This window comes from Podarcis cretensis, assembly GCF_951804945.1.
Source record: "Podarcis cretensis genome assembly, chromosome: 6".
Lineage (NCBI taxonomy): Eukaryota > Metazoa > Chordata > Lepidosauria > Squamata > Lacertidae > Podarcis > Podarcis cretensis.
In genome coordinates, this window is record NC_137175.1 from 54,102,825 (window position 1) to 54,126,536 (window position 23,712).

At 42.0% G+C, this 23,712-nt stretch overlaps 1 protein-coding gene and 2 long non-coding RNA genes across 5 annotated transcripts in view; 1 reads left to right on the top strand and 2 right to left on the bottom strand.

Moving 5' to 3' along the window:
- The window catches only part of LOC307218218 (phosphatidylinositol 3-kinase regulatory subunit gamma), a 240,605-nt gene that overhangs the window by 99,902 nt on the left and 116,991 nt on the right, over positions 1 to 23,712 (bottom strand). The window lies entirely within an intron of this gene.
- Positions 1 to 23,712, top strand: part of LOC307218342 — a 75,377-nt gene that overhangs the window by 50,337 nt on the left and 1,328 nt on the right. The window contains exons 2-3 of the long non-coding RNA XR_013839924.1: positions 455 to 595; positions 2,400 to 2,492. This is a non-coding gene — a long non-coding RNA (uncharacterized lncRNA). The remainder of the gene's footprint in view (positions 1 to 454; positions 596 to 2,399; positions 2,493 to 23,712) is intronic.
- LOC307218357 lies at positions 5,413 to 23,644 on the bottom strand. Its single transcript, XR_013839942.1, has 3 exons — positions 23,585 to 23,644; positions 7,643 to 7,718; positions 5,413 to 5,924 (listed from the first exon to the last, which is right to left on the bottom strand). It is a non-coding gene; the product is annotated as an uncharacterized lncRNA (long non-coding RNA).

Sequence of the window (23,712 nt, forward strand, 5' to 3'; positions counted from 1 at the left end):
CACACACACACACACACACACTTAGGCCATACACTGCTAAATTTCAGTCTGACCAAGTCATACTGGCCTGGAATCCACATACAGATCCAGGTATTCACAATTTCAGGATGTATGTGGCCCATGTGGTCCCATGTGGGCCTCTCAAAGTGGGGGGGGGGGAATGTTTGTGGGAATGCAATTTAGCAAATGACAAGGAGATATAATTGCAGTTTTTTTTAATTAAACAAAAATTCTCATAGGACAAATGTGGTGGAGAGGTGTGCCTTTCTGTGGCTTAACGGTCAAGAAAAGCTCAAATGTGCATGCTTAAGTATGTCCCAATGCTGTGTGTGGCCTGTGGCTCCCTCCTTTTGGAAGCTCTGCTGTTGCAGCTGATAGCCAATGCAGCATTTACTTGCTTATTGGGAAGCAACTGCTACTTGACTTGTCAACCGTCCTTCTCCCTTTGCTAAAGGAGGCTTACTGTGGGTTTATGTGTGCCACGGGTTCACAACCGCTGCTGACTGCTATCAGAAGTGGACTTCATGCTACAGAAGACTGGTGAGAAGAACCATGCAAGCTTTTGACTTTCATATAACCTTTCTTCCTGGTCAAGGTATACTGCTTTCCCACTCCTACACTAACCCAAGTTAGAAAATGAAAGCGGGAAAAGAAACCCCAAACACACCCAAAATGTTTGATCTGATGTCTTAAGGTTTAAAACCCATGCTTGACGGCTAAATATGCCCGGTTGCTTCAGCCTTTCCTTGTATGTGTATTGGAAACTCTGTATCATTTTAGTTGCTCCCTACTGAATCCTTTCCAGTTTCCTTGCATTCTTAAAATATGCTGACCCAAACTGGCCACTTTCCAGCTAGCCAGTGCTGAGCCGAGGACCAATTTTTACCTCCTGTGCCTTGAATCACATTATAGGCAAGTTCGTCCGAGAGGTGCTTCTGAGGAATAGGCTGACTAATCAGACAAATGACTGGGGGATGTCATTTGCCCACTGATAATTTGCCCATTCTGCCAAATCAAATACAATTTTGACTCAGTAAGTTCTCTTGCAAGGATGATGTGTCATCAGAAGACTTTTGCTTCTTGTTGACAAATGCTAAAGTTTAATCTGTCTTGGATGGGTAGCGAGGGTGTATTATCGACAGAGCTTCTTCCTTAGGAATGTTGGAAATGTTTCATTGTGGGTACTTTCTAACTCTTGAAGCAAGGGATGCGCTAAGACACTAAACCAAGCCATGGTGGTGTGCAGGCCTCAGGAAATGAGACTGAAGCCATTTTAGTCCTTCCTGTTCATTCTGCTGTTGCACTGTGCTAAGCCATGGTTTGGCTTAGCTCTTCAACTGAGCCTGGGTTTGTGGTTTTGCTCTCTCCAGACTAATGACAACCTGTAATCAAGATTTGCCCTATGGTTTATGGCTTGTGGTTTATCCGGGAGAGCTACTTCACATGCCTGGGTTTGGATGGCACCCTAAGCCAACCTATGGCTTAGCTCAGGCTTCCTCAAACTTGGCCCTCTAGATGTTTTTGGCCTAAAACTCCCATGATCCCTAGCTAGCAGGATGAGTGGTCAGAGATGATGGGAACTGTAGTCTCAAAACATCTAGAGGGGCAAGTTTGAGGAAGCCTGGCTTAGCTCAACACAGAGCAGCATAGCAGCAGAACAACTGGGGAGCCTGCACATTCACATGTTCATGCTAAGGTCACAGTTTGGATTAGTATTACACGTAAGTCTGGTTAGTATCGCATTTTCACAATGTGTTTCTGGATAACCATGGTTGACAAGGGCCACAAGTCAATGGAGATGAATGAGTAAAGAAGAAACATGATACAAGTTAGTATTACATGCAAATTTAGTTAGTCTTGCATTTTAGAATATTATTAGAATGTGGTCTTTCACACTTTAAGGCTGCAGTTCTAACCCCACTTACCTGGGAGTACATTTAATGGACTTACTTTTGAGTAATCATGGTTAGGATTGATGCCTTTCAGGGGAGTAAGGCTGAAATGAATCACATTGGTCTCAGTGATGCTGACTTCTGAGTAGACATGTAAAGAATTGCACTATAAAATGCATGTATAAAATGCTAACCATAAGCATGTAAGTGACTCAATATATTTTTTTATTTGAGAATTGCACTGATCATTGCTATTTGTCTAAGGGAATTCTATCAGCTGTATCTTAATGTGAGCAGGATGACTGGACTAGCTTCTGTGTGGCCTATATCACTTTGGCATCCCTACATTCATTAGTCTAGTCTCCCATTTCCGCATTATTCTGTAACTCTTAAAAAATTCCACATGAAAATTTACATCTAAATACATATTTTTGAATATGGAGTCTCAAAAAATACGCATTTCTAAATGAACTTTTTCTAAAAATATGCATTTGAATACTTTTTCAGGTACGAACTATACAACAGAAAATTCAGAGAAGTGTGAAATCTTAAGGATAATTATGTTTCAATCTGCACATTACTCTGGGAGCTGCAGATCAGGTCAGTTTTGTATCAGAATTCACATAAACTGCATTCTCCCGGGATCCCACTTAACAACACCCTTCATTCTGGCCAAATGTCCTACTTTTCTATATATTCTTTTATGATTCTTACCCTTTAAAAAGTTTTTATTTTTAAATCTGATCATGTGCACCTCCACCTATGCACCCATTCATTGGTTCCACTCCCCACTCCCACATTCTCAGCAAAGTTCTTGGCTAGTTCAGAACCTAATTTGCAGACTTGCTTCCCCACACCCCTGTGCAATTTACATCTCCCAACAAAAATGTGCAGTGTCAGTGGGGCATACACAGCTGGTGATATGCAAATCTACAAGAAGTAACAACCTGAGCCTTAAGCCCATTGTAGAAAATTAAAGAATAACCCACTAAACATGAGAGGAGGAGGAGGATCACATGTGGATGGCAGAAATGCCAAACGATGGGTGAGAAAAGAGAACAGGAAAAACAGGTTAAGATCTGCAACAATGGGGCATTGCTCTGTGTAAGGAGTTTTGGGGAAAGCATAATTTTGAGCTCCGAGAAAGATGACACAAAAGCACATTTGGATTTCTTTTAGCTAACCATTTTTAGTGCAACCCCCGCTCCAGCATTGTTTTCTGTGCTTTGTTTTTCTTTTCTTACTCACAGCCAGCCATCAGACTATACCCCAAAGGTAAGGCATGCTGCTTTAAAACACATCCCATTATCTGGTTTAATTTGTGGTCTAAGTAGTTGGACTGTTCTCGGGACAATGTTTCCTCCCTCTCCCTCTCTCTGGCTCCTCTGGAGTGTTCATTATTATGTGGCTGCATGAAAAGCAGGCAATGAGGTGGGAGGCAAGGTTACAATAGTGGACCTAGGACTCTACAGCTTGCTCATTAAGGACAGGCATTTACAACAGCACACGCAGAGCCTCCCTTCCAGAAACAGACACTTTCAAAGCAGTAAGAGATGAATGACAAGGCCTCTTGAGCAATATGCACATCCAACAAAGGGGGCATCTTGAGCTCTGCAGGGAAAGCACTTTGTTCTTTGGAGAAGTGTTATAGAAATAACCATCATAATGTTTATCGATTGATTGTGTTTAGGATTTTTAAAAAACCTGCTCCATCCTAGTATCCACTAAAATGAAATCTGATACAAGATGAAAAGTACCCCACGCTGACTTAACTCCCTATCTCAGTCACTAGAAAGCGGGCCGTATTTACAGCACGTCTGAAAGATGCTCAGGTTTCGATACTGGTAAGATTTCGGAGGGGTTTTCGTTATGGTGGAGTAGCAAGCTTCTGTACGTGCAAATCTGGTGAAAGGGTGGTACTATCAAGACTCTTCATTGTTTTTTCCTCTCAACAGGGCTACTAATCTTAGAGGCTGTATTAGAGCAGTGCAAGTCTATACGTATCTATGCAAAAGTAATTCATTGTGCTCAATGGGGCTTGCTACCAAGCGAGTAGGAGCAAAATTGCAGCCTTATGGTCAGACCTTATGTGTAAGTACTCACAAGCAAGTCCTGCAGAATTCAATGGGGCTTACTCTCAAGTAGACACACCTACTATCACAGACTTAGCAATGTTGAGGTTTTCAGTTACTAGCATGAAAGATACAACATCAGATTCCCTGGATGTGGACTTTGGTGCAACAAGAAAAATGATCCTTTGAGCTTATGCCTATTATGGCCACTCTCCATTTGTTCTCCAGCAAGCCAGGCATGGAGGGGGCACATGTGACAGGCTGGGGTGCCAAGGCCATGCCAGCAACAGGGACAAGGTCCAGTTCTCTGCTGATGTGGGAAATCCACTGCTACAGCATCTCTGATAGCCGGCCATCCAGCCTTAAAAAGCTGTAATGAAGGAAAGTCCACTACCTTCCAAAACTGCCTGTCCCACTGTTAAACAGCTTACACCATCAGAACGTTCCTCAAAAAGTTTAATCAGAATATTCTTTATTATAATTTGAGCCTATTGGTTTGGATCCTACCCTTTGGAGAAACAGAAACCAAAACTGCTTCCTCGTCCATGCATGATGACCAAGAGGGAGAGCAAGTTCAGATAGTGAATTCAGAACTCCTGATCCATAGACATTCTTGCTAGGCTAGCCATCAGACCGCACAATCTTGCAAAGGCAAAAAGCTTCGTGCGAACAGGCTTTGCTTTGATCTCATTAATTTATTTACATCATGCCCATATATGAAGAGCAGCAACTTTTTTTTTTTAATGTGCAACCTTCCAAATGCTACACTTTAGTTCAGAGCCCAAAGCCACAAACCTTCTCCACAACCAGAAATGATTCAATGGGGAAGGGTTCCCAGACAGCATCATTGTAAGGTCACTCTGCTTACTGACTTCAGGCTATTCAATACAAATAGCTTTTCCAAGTTTATCTAAGGCTCCATCTTCTGTGTATTCTTACCAAGCCTCTCATCTAGAAACATTCTACCCCCTCAAGAAAGAAATGTGAAAGATGTGAGGTGCTTGAAGCTGGAGAGAGAAGGGAGTGGGAAAAATCTTTCAATTAAGGCCTATTATCTTCCCAGAATGTTTGGAAGTATGCTTATTTTACCCATGGTTGGATAAGTGATTCCTATGGCTTCAGGCACATTGTGAATTGCAGAAGATGACTGACAGAGACTGATAATTATAGTTAATGATGGCCTTAAAAGATATATATGTGTATATATATTTGTGTGTGTGGCTGGGTTGGGGGTTGGAGGGTATAATAAAATGAACTCATAATAATTACATACAGTAGAGTCAGAGAGGAAAAAAGTGGAATCTGGGAGAGTACTGCAGAAAGCCTGGACACTGGGGAATACAACAACAAAAACAAGAAAACCAGCTAGACAACAAACGTGTTAGGCCAAAAGGCACTTTAATCATGGGAGAAGGGGATAATGACCACACGAGGAAGCTGATCTGCTCTGAGACTGAATTGGGTCTGTTCTGTTCAGCCTTCCTGGCTGAGCTGGTGTGAAGCTGGTTTTGGAGTGTGTGTGTTGAAGAACTCCTTCATCATAGTGTTGGGGGAGTTTAGCATTCACGCTGGGGCTTCCTGAGTCGTGGCAGTCATAGGGCTGTCTCAATACATAAAAGACTCAACTCATGTGGCAGGACATATTCTTGATCTGGTTTTTGCAACAAGGTTTAAAGGCAGTATCCCACTGGTGAGTCTGCTGTCCTGGACGAACCATTTCCTGGTGAGGTTTGGTTTGATAATGGCAGTATGCCCTTGCAGGGGTGGGGAAGCTATTAAGATGGTCCATCTTTGGAGACTTATGGCAGTTTCCTGAATGCTCTCAGAGATTTTCTGACTGACATGGTTTCCACTCCTGTTGATGCTCTGGTCTCACTATGGAATAGGAATATGGAAAGGACTCTTAACAGTATCACTCCTTGGGGCCTCTTCTGATTTTGTACTCTGGTATTCTTGGGAGCTGCAGGTAATGAAGCAAGAAGGATGATGGCTAGAGCACAGCTGGCATAAATCTTAGGAGGAATTGGACCAAACTCCACCTTTTCTGGACAAGGATAGGCTGGCTACAGTTCTGCTCTCATATATAACTTCCAAGTGCTAAATTCTGTGAAAATGTGTGCAAGTGCAGAATTTTAGAAGTTTTCACATGAATTATAGCAAGCATTGGGATCTCTGGCCATTGACTATGTTTACTGGGGCTGATGGAAGTTGTAGTTCAACCACATCTGGAGAGTCCAAGGTTCCCCCACACCTGAACTATATCAATATTTGGTGCTCATCATTCCAAGTAAAAGAGTGACACCCAACTCTATTTAAGGGACTTGAAGAGAAGTCAAACAGATGAGTGTATCAATTTTGCATTTTTATCAGAACTCTTTGCTGGAACTCATAATCATCCTTTCCCCCATGTAAATATTCTGAATTTGCCCTCCATTCGAAGAGGAGACTGCAGGATATACAGCCTTGCAGTGTATTCCCAAGGCAGGCCAACAAGAGCTGCTGTTGTAGTATTAGGCCCTGCAGAACTTTCAACAGCTAAAGGGTTAACTTTCAGTTAACACCATGGAAAAGGTTTCAAGTCCTTAAAGTGCAGGCCGATCCATAACCTTGTTCCTTGCTTTCCTCCTGAATCAACCCAATCCTATTTGACAGGAGGAATCTGTGAGAGTTAATGAAGCAGTGAAAGGCTAGGAGGATCTCAGAACAAAACTTCATCACAGCCAATCATGGAACAGATTATCCTTTGCCTGACTGCATTATGATGACATCACCCCATCGCCTCACTGCAAGCAGATCAGTCACTCATCCCTGTTATTTCCATTTCTAGGCAGTCCCTGGCTGGATTATTCATCGGCTATCTTTTTAATCTTGACTCTGGTTGAAATGAACATCTGAAATGTCTTTAGAAGTGTCACTCATCATAGAGATCAGGTCTCTCAAAAAGGTGTGACTTCATCCCTTTTGTAAAGGTCCAAAGCATCTGGAAACAAAATTCAGACTGGCATGTTCACATGGGTCATTGCCTGCTAATCCAGAATGATTTTCTCATGATGGTCAAGGGGAACTGCTACAAAAAATATGAATGGGTAGCAGATGCAAACATCCCTGCTTGTTTTAGATCTGTTTTTGCTGAGCTGTGTTTTGTTTTAAAGAGGGGCATTGTGTTGGCCAAGATAGGCAACAACTTCTTCCTCTAAAAGTGGAAGAACCACCTCAACATTCACATATTGGTTTTGCAAAAGTGACACTACATTACAGCAACATGAAACATCCTGCAAAAAGATTGCTTTCTATAGTTTTTTAGGGTTTGTTAGCTTGTGATCATTTGCCTCATCATTGCAGGTTATATGCTCAATCTGGTCTTCACTACAGAGTGGGCTGGGAGCCCTTCAAAAGGTGGGAATGGCCCCATTGTTAAGGGCAGGTGGTCTGTTCATGGACAGCACCTGGTTAACTTTGGACTGGCTGTGGTTGAGTCCCCTGCAATTGTAGGAGACCCATTAAGATAGTCCACCCTTGGAGACATATGGAACTCAAGGGATTCCTGAATACTCTGGGAGATGTTATGGCTGACTTGGTTGTCAATGCCCTTGTCTTGCTGTGGAACAGTGAGATGTGTAGTGCTATCAACATAATGATCCAGAAGACTCCTTGGCTTAAAGACATAATTGTGCCTACCATGTGGCAGTGGCAGCAGGCCTTGGTGAACCATCCAGTGGTTGCTGTGTGGTGAATGGGCTGTTGAGATCTAGCCCTGGAGAGGAAAAGCAGGTTACATTAATTCTGGAGGTGGATACAGCTAATTACTTAGAGGTGCACCACAATGGATATGTGAAACATTTTGAAGGTAAAGTTGCTCCCATCTTTCCATACTGGATGCCACAACTGAAGTGTTTAGAACACCATCTGAAATAGTTTTCGGGAACAGTTTCGGTTATTGTGGCCTGAGGGTGGTTGCAGTGGTTAGGCTGACCATCTGTTCTCTTGATGGTCACCCATCTTGGCTTGTGACATATAGCAGGAAGCGATTCACTAGATACGTCCAGGGAGTAGCATGTGGCTCATTATGGGAGAGAGTGATCCCCACTGCTTTCAAAGAAGTGTTGGTGTGGTACCTCCTGAAGAAGATCAGTGCCTACCTCTTCTGTGCCAACCATAACACAGCTGTGCATCCCAGAGACACGAGCTAAGAGCTGATTCATTTATGTATGTATGTTACTAGATGACTGTTCCCATTGATAACTTGCAGCTGAATATATGAATGGCTTCCATTGAAAAATATCATCTTTGAGGTGTTATGAAAGTTCTGTGGTAACTGATCTGTGATGGCTGTTTCATACATACAAGGCATGACTATCTTATATTCACTGAACGATGAGAATGCATGTCTGAATTAACTCTTAGAACTGAAATTTCAAGCATGAGTGGCTTACATATGAAGGAACACCTTACACAAATTTAATAACAAATGGGATGTGCTTTCTGGATTGCTTTGAGTACTAAAGGGGTGGGGAACATTTTTCAGCCTGAAGGCAACATTCCCTTCCAGAAAACCATTTTTTTTTGTGTGGGGGGGGGGGGCACAAAACCATGGTGGGTGGAGCCAGCAGTAAAATAAAGCAGAGCAACTGATGTTAGTTTTACCTTTGTACAGTAGGCTTGTTTCTACACAAAAATCATTTTCCCAGGCAAGCAAGAAGAATGATCAGAGCTCAAGGACACATTCTAACTCAAGTTACGTGCAAACAGGGCCAGTGAGGGGGTGTAGCTGAGGAAGGTTCCTTGGGAGACTCCCGAGGGCCAAATGTGGAGGTGTGGAGGGCTGCTTTGGGTCTCTGGGCCATGGGTTTCCCACCCTACGAACTACATCAATATTGCCCCCAAACCAGCATGTTGTGAAATTATCATTTGACTCCTTGATGCCATCCCATCCCATCCTCCCACCTATCTTGGTTATTAACTTCCTACTTGCATATTAGAAGTATTAATTTGATCTAATGATTTGTGATGCATATTGTGAGTTAAAGTGGTAAGTTAGTTAAAGTCTCAAAATTAACAGGACATATTTGACACAACAATAGCACACAGCAAAGTTTATCAAAGTTATGAAGAAAATATGCAATTTAGGTATAAATTTGTAAGAGTTTGTCATCATCAGCAATTATTGATTGCTGATGCCTGTTTTTGTGCAGATATGTATTTGTAATAAATACACCAAACACAGAAACCCAAAATAGTTTTACAGAAACAATTTCAGCAGCAAAGCTTTTCTTGTTTCTACATGACAAGCTATTGTTGCAAAATCTCCTGTTTCTACAATACTCTTAAAAGGTACAGGAATCCTTCCCTCCTTTGCATCTTGTCACCCAACTTTAAATTACTACTAGGAGAGCCTAGCATTTTCAGCTCCTGTCTTGCTTAATGTCCTAGTTTGACTCCCCAACAGGCTCTTTCAGCATAGTGCCAGCCCATGTGATGCACACCTCTCAGGGATTAAGCTCCTTTCCCAAACCTGCATGTACCTTCGTTGCAACAAACCAGACCCTACTTGCCTAGTTGTGGACAGAGGGGAGGAAACCAACCTCTTCATAGCCCTTAATCAGCTGAGCTGGTCACAGCAGCAAATGTCCTTGCGGAGCTTGGGGAGCTGAATAATGAGACTTCCTTCCAAAGGGGAAATTAATCAATTTGCTTGAGGTCATACTTTGAGGCTGGTGGCAGAGGGGAGTCTAAATGCTACTCTTCCTCATCTACCCTCCATATCCAATGATTTGCTTCTAAGCTTTAGAAGCCTGAGCCTCACTCTGAAGAGCTGGTCTATCACTTCCATTTGTTACTGCAGTGACTGCCTTATTCCATCTGATCTAATGGTTTATCTATTTGGAGGCAGCAATAATTCTGTTGGAAGTTGCTGCACCCTCCCTGAAGAATTTTCCCAAAGGGAGCCACATGCAAAAAAACCCCTATGATACCCAACATTTGAAAATAGGCCCATTGCTTATTTTGGGGGGGGGGCATAGGGCAGAGCTCCTGTGCCTTTAACTGCCGCAAAAGTGTGTGCACTAGGAAAAACATGAGGGGTTGGATTTCACAATTCTTTGTCCTTACTTAAAGCAAAAGCAATATTCCAACATTCCATCGTAGTGCATTATTAAGTATATATTATCAGTAAAAGCATTTAGGGATGAACAGCAGGTTTACGATTCTAGTAAGTATTGCCTTAAGGTTATGTTTTCAGGAATTGGCTTTACAGTTAGTTCCTTGTTGAAATCTATTTTTAAGCTGTTTAGTCTGTCTTGGTTATTTTAACTTGCATGGGAGCAGAATTGTGCCTGGACTCTTGGTTGCACCAGACAATTCAGCTCTTGGCAAAACTGAGACTGGGATCTTAAGAACATTTAGTCTGGATAAAATGTTACTGAACTGAATGGAGCTTAATAAGCATAATTTGGATTGGGCTGCCATTTTACATCAAGCTACCCTGGACAGAAGATGACTTTGCAAGGAGTTCTGTTTTGTCCCAGTAGTTCATCTCTTGCAAAGCTTACCTTAATTGCTCATACTTTGTTCAGGAAATTCGATGAACAAATACACATTTTGTAGAAGAAAAAATGAATGAAAGTGCAATAAGATGGTAAGCCAGCATTAACAGAAACAGAGAGATTTTCTCCATCTGGAATATGAACCTAGTTTTCCATTAAGCAACCTTTAGGTGTCATTTTAGGTGGCTCCACTTTCCTGCTTGCAACCTGGCCCTTTGCATGTTCTTTAAAAATGGAAGTCAATTCTGTGTAAGGGAAGTCAATTCTGTGTTTTGATGTTCTGTTTCTTATGTGAAAATATCCTAGGCTAACACTATGCAGAGAGATACACGTGCCATTCATCAGAAAACTGGAGAAGGAGCACAGGGTTGGTGAGACATGTTAATAGCCCAGGAGACATTGCGGACGCCATCCCAGGTTTACGGAATGAAGTTGCATGGAGGAACCATTCCACAGCCCTATCCAAACAAACCAACTTAAGGAAGAGGACAGGGATGGCCCACAATCTGACACAATCCCTGTGGCTTTCCTGTTTTACCTCAATTTTCATGCTATATAGGTGAGATGGATTATCAAATATTGAGCAACCTTGTTCTCTCTACATCTGAAAATTAGGCTTCTTTTTAGAATAAATGTTTAAAGAAAATAGTTTGACAATGAGTTATCAGTAGTTTTACTTAGAAACTCAAATAATTGCCACATTAACCTATCACATAGCATAGTCAAGTATTCTGTGTTAAATACATGAACCCCCCAAACCAGCCACTCTCTCACACTATGAAGCAGTTATGTCTTTGATGTGTGACTTTTCCACTCTTACTCAGGATAGTTTTGTATGTACACTTATTGCGTATATATATTTTTGTATGTGTGATGTTCAATACATCCAGACAAATGTATATTTCAAGTAAATATATATTGTGATTTCTAATAGTGCACAAGACAGTAAAAGAAGAACTTTCAGGCTGCCCTGCTTGTCTTAAAAAAAAAAAAAAGAGTATTCTGAAACAGAGCTTGCTCCAATAGATGACCTTTTTAAACTTGGGATTTCTTGTATTTCACACAGTATGAATGACCTCAACATGAATACTATAGGATCCATCTTAGTAAAGATAACTAACTGGAACACTCTTCAAAAATATGGCCATGCTGCTTTCATATGCCAGCATCTGCCTCCCTGAACAGCTAAATTACAAGATTCTAATGATCCAGAGTCATTTAATTAGCAGGCGGGAAAACTATCCAGCCCTCCATTAAAAGCCTGGCTGTGCATCTCTGAGATACTACTGTGCTCCCAGAAGGTTCTTGGGTTCTTCTGCAGTTGCAAACGTGCTTCCTTTATTTTGTGGGGTTCTCCAAGAAGCATTAAGGATTAGTGTGGGGATTAGTGTGACTTTGTTAAGAAGAGATTGCATAAAAAGCAATCACCTCCTTGCTCTTAAAGGAAGAGAGGGAGGAAGGGAGGAAGAGCATCCTCGTAGAATGGCTTTGTTCATTCAGTTGAACTTGTCACTTCTTTTGTCTGAGATATTAACTCCAAGGACTTAGCTAGATTGGTAAAGAAAAAGTGTTTTATATGCATTGTATATGTATGAAAGCGCTGTCACTAGATGGTGCTGTGAAGTTCCATTTTTGCCAACATGATTTCTCATACAGTCGTACCACTTGTTACATCAGTCTCCGGTTGCGTTTTTTCAGGATACGAACGAGGCCCTTTCACGTTTCGCCATGCGCACATGCGCAGAAGCGCTCTATCGTGTCACGTGTGTGCACAGAAGCCGCGCTCTAGTTGCGGACTTTCCAGGGTGTGAACAGCACCCCGGAACGGATTGAGTAGGTAACTAGAGGTACCACTGTATAAAGTTTACCACGTGTTTTCCAGAAACACTTCTTTGATATGTCTACATCCAGCCCAAGTCTTAACCACAGTCTGTCTGCATGGCACTTTTCCCATAGGTTGGAGGTTATTAATCACATCCAAACTACACTATCATGAGCTGAGATGTGTTCCTCTACAATGGCAGACAAAGGTTGACCCAGTGAAGGCCCCACTGCTTGCATGAGCCAATGTGAGCTTTCTGCATAGGGTTCCCATGTGCCACATGGTAAGACCTTTGGTTTGGTGCTGTCAAACCAGAAGGGCATGAGTGAGGATGGCTCCTGAGATGGTTGCCTCAGGCAGTCTGATTTGGGGTGTGATGAAAGGGCAGCTAACAGTTAGTTATTTCAATTTATTTTTATTTTAGTTTTCCTGCCAGAAAGGAGAGGCGAGGCACTTGTGGGATTTTCTGCCTCAGGTGCCAAGATAACTTGGCTGACCTTGGGAACTATGCATGTTGACTTTTTCGTTGGTGGCAGGGAGGCTCCATTTGTTGCTCCGCCTCAGGCAGCAAAATGTCTTGGGCTGGCCCAGAAATGGAAGAGCTGCATGTGCAGGCATATCCTTGGATTGTCCTCAGTTGAGCTCCCAGTTGAAAAGAATGAGCAGATGAGACAGAAATTATTTATGGCATCCAATCTGTGGGCAGCTGTGCAAGTACCTAGGTAAGATAGGTGTTTCTGTGGTATTCCAAGGGCACCCATAGCTCATGTCCTAGCCTTGTGATGCAACTTGTGCCCCCCGATAATGGAAGCTGAGACTATACAAACCAAAGGGAGTGTTTTATGTTGAAGTCTCAGGAAGAAAAATATTGAACTCAGTTTTAGCCCACTTGCTTCAGAAACAAATGTATATTCTCTAAAGAATAGGTACGTATATGCTCTATAGAACTGCAAGCTGCTGTCTGTAGTTCCACTCTCTTCAAACGTGCTATAGCTGGAAACCTATTTTCAAAGCTAAATAGGAATGACCAACACTCTACAATAGATTCCTAGCAAACATGTTTGGATTTTGCCATATCTCTTGAGATGCCCTACGGAATCATTTTACTGGAATGTCAATAAAGTCAGGAGTATAAACATAAATAACAAGAAAATTTAGGGAAGTCTGTTAGGACAAATGTAAGAGGGTCCATGAAACAGGCTTCCCCCATGAGAGAAATGGGGGGGGGGGAGCTACGACAACTTTCTTTCAGGACTCTGATTTGCACAAGTGTTTACAGATACAACGCACTTGCAGCTATCATTTACAGAATCTAGATTCTTATGCCCCTCAAAATCTTGAGAATATTTACTTTAATTTTAAAGCAAACAAGGTTTCTAATCCTCATTGCTGTTGAGAAAACCATAAAGGCAGTGCCTAGTCAATATTTTGAGGTCACATGTAGCTTCCCAGTGGCTAGCCTCTCCTTCCTTTACTTATTTCAATATCCTTCCATGTGAGCCTGCCTCTCAAAAAAGAATTTACCCACCAGTGTTCCCAGTCTAGCATCTTATGCAAAATTACATAGATTTATACATCATTTAATCAAATTTATGGATGCAGAATGAGTGGTGGTTAGTGGAGGATTCTGGAGCCAATGATCAGGCTGTCTCTTTGCTATGCACAACTCTCATGCATTCAAATCCCTTAATGCAAGACCGGGAGCCTGAGCAGGCAGCAAGGCGCTCTTGGCTTGTGCTAAAATCACTTCCTATTTAAAATGATCAGTTTAAAAAGACAAATATAGAAACATCCCGCAGCGTGGGAGCTCCTTTCCCTCAGTGTGCAGCTGCCTTTACATGCTTGCTGGGATCTCATTCCTATTTGCTTGCAGTAAAGGAGAGAATTTATAGGCAGGCGATTCTGCTTTTAAACTGTTCCTGGCAGCACTGCGTTCTTTTATCGCCTGTAAATACTTCTGATTTCCTTATGGAAACGCACCCCAGAGAGACCATGACGAGGTCCCTTGCTTTAGCACTGGCTCCTGCCCAGCCTTGTGTGACTGGCCTTGCACTCTGATACATACATCTGAGTCACTGTCCTTTTCCAGGACTGCAGTAGAAGATTTTCAACTTCATCAGGGTCAGAACGGTGGAGGGATTTCCTGCACCCACATAACTTAATCAGGAGTGGTACTCTTGGGGAAAATAAGTTATTTATCCCCTCCCCCATATCAACATCTCCTCAATGTCCGGAAATGTTAAGGAAGTCTCTTTTGATACACTCAGCAGTTCTAAGAATCCAGGCCATTAGCAACAGTTCATGTCTTAAGCATGCTGTCCTTAAGACTCCCTGACCTTGGTTAAACAGGAAGGCCTCTGCCGTGAGAGATATGGGACCTGATTCAGCTAAAGCTATGACTAGCTTAAATTCCATTGCCTCCAGCAATACTAAGTCATGACAATGCCAGGATCAAGACCATGATTTTTAACCCAGGATATGCCACTCACTTCTTTCTATGCCCATGCTGGCTTTTTCCTGATCTAGGGAAAAGAAGACTTCTGTCCTCCAGAATGATGAAGATATTGAATGTCCAAACAGTCATATTGGACAGCAGATATGTTTTGTTATTCAACTAGTAGTAGCTAGTTAGTGTTCATTTATGAAAGGTCAATGTTTCTCACACATTGTGGTCTATACTACAGTTCAGATTGTAGATGATAGAGAGTTAGAAACCGGGTCAGTTTTGATCACTTTTTCTGCAGAACACCACTGGAAAAACCAATTGGCCAGAATCCCTTGCACACACTATGCGTAAGTTGCATAGAGCGGAAGCAAATTCATGTATCACTCTGATCAAACTTTCAGATCCTCTCTGTCCTCTATCTATATCCAACTCTCCCCACCCCCCTTTCACCCTCCCCAAATCTTCTCCAGAGGGTTGGGGGGAAACCCAGAGCAAATTTAGGGGGCGCATGGGGCAGAAAAAGGGGAGAAAGTCCCATTGCACAAGTGGAAATCCTTATGCTGATTGCAGGGCTGGTCCACCCATAAGGCACAGTGAGATGACTGCCTCAGGTGGCAGGATTCACTGAGACAGCATATACTAATGATGTTCTTTCCTCCACCCTAGTTCATGATATATACCTTCCCTCACCCTTTCTTCCCTGGAGGGGAGGCAGATGCCATTATGGGCAGTGACTGATGGGGCACTTACTTACAGCTGCATTGGATACAAGCCATGAATTCCAAATCTGACCTCAAGTTTCATTTCTGAAATTTGACTGTTGCATGCCAAGAAAGAGAAAAATATCCAAATTTTGGCTTCTGAAACATCACCAGATTTCACTATTTGTAAAATGCCATTTCAGCTCTAAGGTGGTTCAGTTCTTAGACAAAGAAAGCTTCTCTAGTGATAACTGTGATGTTTTAACTATGTGTAGTGGGCTGTAAGAGATGACACCGCCACTGTTATCTTTCTTGTCACCACCCGGGACACCTGTGTTAGGTTGCAAACCTGTATTCATGCAGGCTCCCTGTCTATTTTAGAATCCTGGTTTTCCAGAGTTCTAAAATGTCCAGTAGAAGAGTGGTCACTGACTGTGCCCAGTACTTCATTAATAGTGACAGTGTGGGCATGCATGCTTACCCATCGTTCAGAGAAGCTAGCATGTTGGCTTGTTACATGTTGTTTGTGCAGTGCTCTATTAGTACTGGACATGCATGCCATCTGTGTACAAACTTTAGAGAAATGTCAAAGCAGTAGCAGCAGTGGTTGAAGCAGCCAGATGCATACCTGTTAAGTAACATTTTCAGGTCTCCCCACTAGGACCATGACAGTGCATCCAAAATGTCCAGAGTTCCTGCAGACCTTTGATTGCATGGGGACACACACACACACACACACACACACACACACAAGTATTGCAAATGTGGGTCATTCACATGACTATCTGAAGTCTCAAAACGGATTTGTTGCATTTTTAACTAAAGAAGCTTATGCAACCATTGCTCCTCCAAGCCAGTGTACTGTTAGATGCTGCTTAGGGAATACCCAGATTTGGCTGGCAAATATGCCAGCTAATGGAATTAGCTGCTCCTTCTCAGAACAGCCCTCATTCTGCATGGGAACAGCAGCAGAAAGATACACTCTTGCTTACAGAAGGGCTCATTTATCCTGAGTGGCAGCCCTTGGGATTAGATGCATGTCATCATTGGCGGGATGAAAATAACTCCAGCCCCATAATGCCTGGAGTCAAACAGAAATAGTTACAATAAAAATAAAGTAATATGGACCCTGTTTTGTGTATTGTAATTGAGAAGCCTAGATCTATTAACTCATGAATGCTTGCAACATGTAACTAACTGGGCTCCTTAATGGCAAACTAACAGTCTGCATGGCAAATCAACCTCTTCCTTTAATTTGGGTAGGTAAAAACGGGTTACCATTCTCAAAATGGCAACATAAAATCATAGAATTGTAGAGTTGATAGGCACCCCTATCAACTTAAATCTTCAGGTTGCTACTTTAAATTGGGAAGGCTTAATATGCCTTCTTATCACTTTACCTGCTGTACATTTTAATGATGAGATCATGCCACATAAAATGAATTGCTGACATTGTAAAGAGGGTTGCTTAGCCCTTAAACAACAGCCTGGATGCCTACTGTACTGCTATTTTATACAGCATGTGAGTTCGGTTTTCAACACGTTGTAGTGTCAGTGATCCAAAACACAGTCTCTTCTGTGTGCCAAGAAGTGATGGGGAGCCTGGGTCTGAGAACAGGAACCAAATGTAACCATCCTGCTCTAGTGACCACTTCTAAAATTAGACTTTGAGTTGCAAAACCCATTTCTGATTTGGTGAGAAGACCGTCACAAAACAGGAAATCCATGTGATCAAAGCTACTTTAGGCAGCTTGGACTGGAACAGTCATGGAAGACTACTGGACATGAAAGATATGCTGAGATTGACAATGTCTCCTGGGATTTTACCTTTAAAGTTTTGGAATATATGAGCTGTGGAGACACTTTTATAAAGGGAGTCTGGGCAATATATACTGAAGAGTCAGTTAAATTGATAGTAAATAATGTATTGACTGAGAATTGCAAAATAACTAAAGTAACGAGACAAGGCTGCCCATTGTCACCCTTGTTGTTTATATTAGTTTTAGAAGTATTGGCACAAAGAATAAGATGTAATCAAGAAATTAAAGGTATAAGGGTGAGAGAGAGACCATATAAATTAAAAGCATTTGCAGACGACGTGCTATCTGTAGAACCACCAATAGAGTCAATCCCAAAAGTATTACAAGAGATAAAAAAAATTGGAGATGTAGCAGGTCTTAAGATTAATAAAGACAAAACCAAACTCTTGGTAAAAAAATATGAATGATGAGAGTAAAAACAAATTACAAGATGTGTCAGGTCTAAAGATTAAAGGAAAGTCAAGTATCTAGGTATATGGTTAACAGCAAATAATATAAATTTGTAGAAAGATAATTATTTAAAACCTGGGAAGATATTAAAAGAAATTTGCAAATTTGGGATAGAATGAAACTTTCACTGTTAGGTAGAGTGTCGACTATAAAAATGAATGTATTACCAAGAATGTTGTTTTAGTTTCTATCAATTACGGTGATTGGCAACACAGATTGTTTCAATATATAAATTAGCTGTGTTTACCAGAGGTACAAAGCTGACTGATGGATTTTTTAAAAAAACTAGACTCGCTCGCATAATGCCCAGAATTAAAGATTATAAAGGGAGGATGCATGTATCTATCTATCTATCTATCTATCTATCTATCTATCTATCTATCTATCATCTATCTATATCTATCTATCAGAAACAAGTTACAACATGCAAACACTCAAAAAGCACATTGCATTGGCATAATAATGCTTTAGGGGGGAAACCATTAAGGCAGTAGTTCCCAAACTCCCCCCCCCCATGAAAACTGTTGAGGGTCTTGGCAGACCACTTAATTATTATTTTTCTGCTTGTTGTGGCAATTGTAATTGTAATGCCCTCTTTTACCTGATAGCTCTCAGCAAGTACTCATATTGAGAACGCCAAGGATTTTGAGAAGGAGACTTTTTTTTCAGGAGTGGGGCATTACTGCAACTGCTCAGCAGGTAAGAAGGCATAAAACCAATAAAGATTGGTCAGTAAGCTGATGTTTACTTGGAAGTAAGTGCCATATAGAACACAGGCTTCCTTTTGAATAAAGGCACATGGAACCAAGCTTCTAAGATGGCAGTCTTATGCACATCTACCATTGATCTATGTGAAGCTTATCTCTGAGTAAATATGCATGGAATCAGCCGATATGTGCACAACTACATGCGACAGTAAAAAGCCTGCATTTCTCACGTTAATGCAAAAGCTATGTTGGACAGAATGAGCAAACAATTAAAAATTAGCTTTCTCTCTGTCCCTGTCCCTATCCCAATTAATATTCACACATCCATGCAAACAGTGTGTGGGAGGTTAAAAGGCACTTTTAATGTTATGTGAAAATGGCCTAAGACAAAAACAGAAAAGCCTAACTTTAAGGTGCCTTCATTTGTTGTCTGAGCAAAGTGAAGTCTTTGTTTCATTTGCTGATTTTGGCACTGCATTTGTTTCTAAGGCTGTGTACACACTTCAGCCTTTGAAGCTCTGTGGCTTGCGGGTTTTCTAAAAGCACTTTTGTAGACATCGCTTAGCAAGTGTCCATACCTGCACTCTGTGCAGACAGCATTTGTATTTGTTAAATCATTGCCATATGTGCACTCCCCAAGAGCAGGTTCCCAGAGAAGGCACTCTCAGTTTCCACATGAGGCAAGAGGAATGCATTGTGAAATGTAAGGAGGCTTTTAACTGTTCCATTGAATGGTGCTTTCAAAACACCAAAAGGAAGCGTGCAGAGAATTCCTATTTCTATTAACATATATGAAAATTCACAATGCAATATCTGCTTTGAAGATGGGAGTTATCAGAAGGAAAGCTGATGTGGCCAATCTGAACGTAATTTTTCAGGTCACATTGCACCCCCAGTGTTGACGGGCACATCTACTGCACCTCCAACCTTCCCACAATTACCACAAAAGTCTGAAGGGGACTTGCAACACACTTACAAGCCTCCTCAAAATATTAGCAAAATACTGCTTTGGAGAAAGAGTGCTAGTGCTCTAACTATAATGCCAATAAATAACACCTTTCTGTTCGCCATCATTTTAGCAACATGTTTGTCTCACCCAATTAAATACTTTCAGTCTACACTTCTGATCCATCTTACGTATTTTGGGTGGTATTCAACTGAACACCAACTTAACCCCTGCAGCTGTTTTATTGTGGGGAGAAGAGATACAAAAAAACCTTTGCCATTTGATATCTGAAGGGAGACCCCTCAAAACACTCTGCTCATTTACTTTCTTTCAACCACGTATCCATCCCTCAATGGAAAGAAAGGGCTTGCTATCCCATTATAGACAAAGAAAGGGCTTGCTTTTCCATTATGGTCAACAGTTGCCAACAGACAAGGTGCAATGAGTGTTTCTTCCATACTGGAGGAAGCCATGGAAATTACAGGTGCAACAGGCAGGAGGCTTTGGGACACCATTACATAGCCTCATAACTCCTGATTCTCTGACTCTGAACTAAGGTTGGGGGAGGATTTTGATTCACTCTGCAATTTGGAGCACATCTCCCCAGCCCACATCTGATAAACTGATAAGTATCAGATTGGGGGGAAGTAGGCATATGGATCAGATTGAATGTCTGTAGACCCTTCTGATCACAGTTCATTCCTTCCTACCTTAAAAAAACAAAACACACCTTATGGGGAAAGCCATATTTTCCTCCATACAATTACCCAAGAACTGGCAGCACATTGTAACCCATGCCTTATATTAAAGATCTGCAGCAAGTGCAGCAAGCACCTCACTTTCTAACTGGTCCAAGCAGTTTTTAAGAAAGAGAGAGAGAGAATCCACATACCACATCCCAAGTTGTTTTTAAATGTATTTATGAAAAATGTCTGCATTTATTTAAGGATTTCCCCTGGAAATGGACTTAGTCCTGTCCCCTCTTGGCACTGGGACTGACCAGACTTCAGTGGATCCATCCAATCCTACGCCAAATATATCTGTTGCAACACCCCACCCCATGCTTAAGTTACTGAACAAGTGGCAGTGTGGATGGAGCATTCTATGCATAGATGAGCTACTTCTCCTCTGTATCGTTCCAATTTTTATTGTATGTGCTGCCAGAGCAAGCACTCACAGATGAGCTATTTCTAACCTTACAAGAGACTAGTAGCACTTGCCCCTGCCCCACCTTACTGGATTTTCTTCCTTCACTGTACCTTCCTTTTCTACTAAGCCTTTGGGGAAAAGAATCAGCTGTCTAGCCAATGGGGTTAGCACAAATGACTCCAGTATAACTTACAAAGAACCACTCACATAAACAGTTTGATAGAATGTTATCCTTTTCCCTGGAGGGCCTTCCACACCCTGGGCAGTGACACCCAGTTCTCACTTTCTTATTCATTAACTGCTCATAAAGCAGTCTGGAGATGAAAGTGCAATGTGGGTGCTAATCACTACTAACAACCAATAATTTAACCTCTGGAGGCTCCCTTGCAGCATTTTCCCAGGGGAGGGGAAGGCAGCCTAACAGTCACAGCAGGGGCTATTACCACTCACTGGTTGTGTAATAGGGAAACAATGAGATGGAAACAGAACTTTCACAGAAAGCTGCATACATAACAAAGTTATCTAGAAGTGCCAATCTAGAGTTCTCAGATTTAGTACATTTTGAACAGTTTTTTTTAAATGACAACTGTTCAGCTAGCAAAGGGTCACAGGCTGTTGTAATGGCTTAAAAAAATTGAGGTCTGTATTCAGGGATTGTTCTGGTGTTTCACATTCATAGGCTGCATTGTTCTGGTGTTTCACATTCATATTTGTTGTGTTTCTGCACTGTATGTGGAATAAGTATTCCAGAATGGATGATCCCTGTAATTTGGAGATAAGAGAACTGTGGACAGATCTCCAGAAAGGTTACAGGATCATCTTAGGGTCAACTCTCCCACAATTATGCATTTGCAATATTGCTTTTCAAAATGCATTCCATGAGTGTTAAAACCAAATGCAACTTGCCATTTGCTTTCAGAATTTAACAGAGTTCCCAAGATACTTGTAAATAAATGAAAATATTACAAAATCCCACTAAGCTTCCAGTGAACTCTTTCCAAACCGGATCAAACTTGGGCAGATACTACACCTCTGCAATGAAGTGAGATGAGCCTAACAATATATTTTTCTGAGAACCACTATGAAAATGATGGGGGTAGGACTGCCTTCTGAGTGTTGCATTTGGCATTACTGGTTTGCAAGATCTCCAGTAGCTCAGGGTATACTTGGCAGAATTAAATACATGCTGTCCACTGGCCTGTGTTTGAGGGTCACTCCCCAAGTTTCTCCTATTTGTATATTTGCAAGATGTTTCTTCTATTACCAAAGTCCACAGGGGTTCTGTGGCATGACAATCATTCCCACAGGTTTACAGCCCTCCATGTTATTCTTAGGAAGACATGCTGGTTTCTCTCTCTCTCTCTCTCTCTCTCTCTCTCTCGGCAATATATGTGGAGTCAGAGCAATGGAAAGAGGGCTGTGGAGCAACCCAAAACAACTGTTCCTTTTGTGTGTTGTAGAGCCCAGTTATTTGGAAAACACACATTTGTTTCTTGTTGGGCAAGCTTGACAGCTGCTGACCCTTAGCTCAAAGGGTTTCCCATGCAAATAAGCCGTGTTTGCAAACTCATGGGTATTAGCACTGCTTAGCTGATGGCTCAGAGGGCCTGTAATCCTAGCATCTATGACACAGAAGCCCCTAATTGAGCTTTGCTGAGTAGGGTGAGTTAAGGCAAAGAGATAACTAGAATCATCATAAATGCTCAAGCATCCCAACCAAACAATGGAGACAGCCAGGTGAAGTAGAAATGTTGGTTGCTGGAGCTGTCGTGCTGACGGCAGCAGCTGCTGCTGTTTTCTATTTTGTTCCTGCCCAAGTCTGTACAAGTACTGCTCTTTAGGTGTGTGCATAGTTTGGAAATAGCACTGGTTAATTGTGCAATGGCGAAAACTACTCAAACAACATAAAATGGTAGCTCTAAGAAGGAGAAGAAGGTGACAATGGGTTTCTGGCACCACAGTTTTACTTACCAAGTACGATGGTCAAGTCTTGGGGAAACACATACCAACACAAACACCCCCCCCCCCCCGTTCATTATCATTATCTTATAAAACACTAGGAATAGCTTATGTAACATGTCACTCATCTTGTGCCCTGATCCTATTAATGCTTCCATTTCTGGGGTTTCCTAGGTTCTTAGGACATGCCATGCAGAGTTTTTAAAATTCTTCCCTCTGCTTTTATTTTTAACCAAATCAGTGAGGATAGACTGTGCCCCAGTGGCGGAAAGGCAGGTTGCTTGAGGGGAGGCTGCTTAATCCCCACAACTAGGCATTTTCCAGCTCATCCATATGTCATCCATATGCGTGTTTTAGGAGGTGGGGGGATGCAGGAAAGCTATGGAGATCCTGTTTTTTGCTTCCTGATCCGGGGTGTGTGTGTGTGTGTGGAATCCCAGGGGATTGGGAGCTGGGGTGGTGCTGCTGCTAATGATTACTAAGCTGAAAGATAGGACCAAAGAGGAAATATGAAGCAGCCACACTCTCTTTTCACCCTTCTACTACATGATGCCCAATCCTCTGAATGAAGTTGCATGCAATTCTATGAGACTTTCTCCCAATGAATGTATAGAGGCTCGCAGAAAGGTTAGAGCTGGAGCCTGTTTCAACTATTCTTGCTGTTCCTCCCCCCTCCAGGGCATTTCTAAGTGGTGACCACCCTACACTAAGCTTGGAAGGGGTTGGGGGGGGGGAGGAAGCAGAATCTTAGGTAGGGGAAAGGCAACTATGGGCAGCCTGGATTTTATTTTATCTTTCCTAGGGTTGCCTGACGATACAGGACTGGCCCTTTTGTGCTTTTAATAGTTGTGTGGGAGAGGAGATGTTCAGCAGTTGGAACTTTTCCTTCCATGGCATTGTGGTGGGAGAAGATAGCCTCCTTGCTGGGAAGCTCCCCTCCTACACAACTATTAGGTTGTATCCAGACAGCTGCTTCCAGCAGTAACTGTAGCACTAAACTAGAAAGGTGGGGTGAGTGGGGAAGGAAAAATACCTCAAGGATGGAACAGGGACTAATTTGTGTGGGCAACCAGCTCACTGAGAGGAGGGCTGCAGAGGCTCCTGTCTTAGAGTCTGGGCACAGTTCTGAAGAGGCCACAGAACTGGAATGCTCTGAAATGGAAACAATCATCCTATTGCTGTTTTACATTGAATGTTATTGTTCCT